At 42.3% G+C, this 2,822-nt stretch overlaps 1 protein-coding gene across 2 annotated transcripts in view; it reads left to right on the forward strand.

The window, feature by feature from the left end:
* The window catches only part of Ehbp1 (EH domain binding protein 1), a 350,335-nt gene that overhangs the window by 6,090 nt on the left and 341,423 nt on the right, over positions 1 to 2,822 (forward strand). Inside the window, exon 1 of one of the 2 annotated variants that reach the window (XM_010609756.3) lies at positions 2,143 to 2,248. The exons of the other annotated variant lie outside the window; for it this stretch is intronic. The gene's annotated coding sequence lies outside the window, so the exon portion shown is untranslated. Of the gene's footprint in view, positions 1 to 2,142; positions 2,249 to 2,822 lie in introns of those variants that run through there. 2 annotated transcript variants of the gene reach the window in all.

Raw genomic sequence — 2,822 nt, forward strand, 5'->3', positions numbered from 1 at the left:
TTTTTTTTTTTTTTTTTTTTTTCTGCTGGATATGTGTTTGCATCTGTTTTAGGGATTCCATTTGTTTCCTGTGCTCAGACTCCATCATGTTCCTCAGCTCAAGTCTTTCACTATTTACACAATATATGTTGTTATCTGAGAAATTATTTCTGATTTCAATTTTTTCAGATCCTCTTTTGTTATCATTTCAGGGAGTCCAGCTGTTTGAGTATCAGATTGTTCCATCTCATTACCCCTTAGGCTTGCCTTTGGTGATCTGAAAGTCTGGTTTTGAGTCTTGTTTATGTGTTTTCTCATTTCAACTGATGCAGTCTGCTGTGCCTTTGTTTAGGTGACTCTTTGCTCACTTAGTGGGCTTCAATTCTCAGCAAGCTTCAGAGGAGCCTTCTCTCTGCTGCTCACCAGTGTACCAGTTCCTGGATTCAGAATGATGGCCTTGAGGATCCCTGAGCTACACTGTTCTCCAGGCAGGGTTCTGGCTGGGTCTTGCACACACTTAGTGATGATATCTTGCTAGGGTCTGCCCACCTGTGTAGCTGTTGTATGGAAGAGCCTTTGGCTGGGGCCTGTGCACCCAAGCTGCTGGCATCTGGGCAGGGACCTGGCTAGGGCCTGCATATCCACTCCACTGTTATCTAGGTGGGTCTTTGGCTGGGTCCTGCATGCTTAAGCCACTGGCGTCTGAGTGGGGCCCCAGCCTGGGCCTGCACACACATGCTGCTATTATCCAGGCAGTCTTAAGGCTGAGATCTGCACTCTTACCAATGATATCTGGGTGGGCTTCTGGCTAGGGTCTGTGCACCTGTGCAGCTGTTTACCAGGTAGGCCTTTGGCTGAGGCCTGTGTGACAAAGCTGCTGGTGTCTGTGCAGGGCCCTAGCTGGGACCTGCATACCCATGCCACCGTTGTCCTGGCAGGCTTTTGGCTGGGGCCTTCCACCCATGCCACTATTGTCCAGGCAGGCTTCTGGCTGGGTCTGCCCACTTACTGATGATATTTGTGGGAAGCCTGTGTAATCACATACCAAGAAAATTCTATCCTTGGCCCAAAATGAGGATGTCCTTGGATTCTGTTTTACAGATAGCATATGATAAACTGATTGACAAAATCTAGAAACAAATTAAGATCATCCTGATGTTTAGCAATCAGATACATGGTACCAGCAGTAAAACTCTCAACTAGATCATAATCCTGTAACAAGTAATAATGTTTTCTGATCTTGTGGGTGGCTATCTGCCTGAATTTTTTTTTTTTTTGTACCAGGAATTGAATTCAGGTCCTTGCACTTGCAAAGCAGGCACCAGAACCACTGAGCTAAATCACCAGCCCCTGTCTGCCTGACTTTAAAACAAAACCTTGTGAATTTGGGGGAAAAATTTGTAATCAACTAACTATAACTTCTTGATTAGCAAAACAAAATTCACCAAACATCCTATTCATTGATAGTGAAGTGAAATTTATCCCTACACAGTTAAGAGCTAGATAAATGTATAAAACAATTGAATAAAAATGCAAATAATTTGCATACTTAGCAAGATGTAGAAGAAAGAAGAAAGGCCAAAAGAAACATCAATGTGTCAGGATGTTTTCAGTTGCAAGTATCAGAAAACTCATCTTAAAAATGACCTAAGGGAATTTATTGGCTTACATACCAGAGAAGTTCAGGATTGGATGAATCCCAGGAAGCACATGGTGCCAAGAGAACATTCGCACTTTGCTATCACCTCTTAATCTTTATATTTCAATTTGGCTTCATCCTAGGAGAGTCACTTTGGCTAGTGGCTCTCAGAAAAAAAGAGGCTTATATTCTCCCCACTCCAAATCAAATAGAGACAGTATCTTTCCCAGTCATTTCAACCTGAGGTCCTGATTTGAATTCCATTAGCTTGGCTTGGATCATATACATTTCTTTTCACTAATGGTAGAGGCCTGGGTAAGTCACCTAAACTACATAGATAAAAAGTGGGAAATGTAGGGAAAGAGGAAGACTGAATATTAGGCAGACAAAAATGACAGTTGCCCACATGCCTAGAGTAGTTTTGAGAGATGATATCATGGATGGTTGGAAAACTACTCTAACCTGTAGCTCTAGGATTTGCTGTTTTGTGAACAGAAGCTTCAAGTCTCCATGGATGAAACTGAAGCATCTCTAAAATCACTTCTCTCCATCTTCTGGTGGTTTGATGTCACCTTTTGGTGTTTCTGGACTCACAGAAGCAGCATACTGACCTGCCTTCATCTTCATGAGGTATTCTCCTTGGGTGAATGTTTGTGCCCTAATTTCTCTTTTTTCTAATGCTACCATAATGTAATAGGTCCCACCTAATGACCTCAACTAATTGTATCTTCAAGGATCCTATTTCCAAATAAGGTAACATTCTGAGGTACTGGGGGTTAGGACTTCTACATATGAGTTTTAGGAGAACACAGTTCAGTCCATAATCTGTTTTAATATTCCAGAGCTTATAAGTGGCTGCATGTTTTGCTCCATTGTCAGAATTCTAGAGCTAAATATATGCTTATTTTATTGTATGCAATATGGACAATGTATCTAAAAGTGTACATTGACTTAGTATAATTGTTTTACATGCTTTGTATGTTCTTTGGCCTATTAGTCTGGTTTTCAATGTGTATATGTGATAATTAGCTTTATAAGGTCTTATAAAATAAATAAGTGAATCTGGTGCTGGAAAAAGTAAAAGGAGGTCAGACCCAGGAAGGACCCAAGGACCCCAGAGGGGGTTTTTTTCAGCTGCCTGCCTGCCTGCCTGTCTGCGATCACCCGGCGGCGTGCGCGCGAGCTCCCGGCCTGCGCGGGAGCT

This window comes from Fukomys damarensis, unplaced genomic scaffold, assembly GCF_012274545.1.
Source record: "Fukomys damarensis isolate Sample0158 unplaced genomic scaffold, DMR_v1.0_HiC HiC_scaffold_2, whole genome shotgun sequence".
NCBI classification, from domain to species: Eukaryota; Metazoa; Chordata; class Mammalia; order Rodentia; family Bathyergidae; genus Fukomys; species Fukomys damarensis.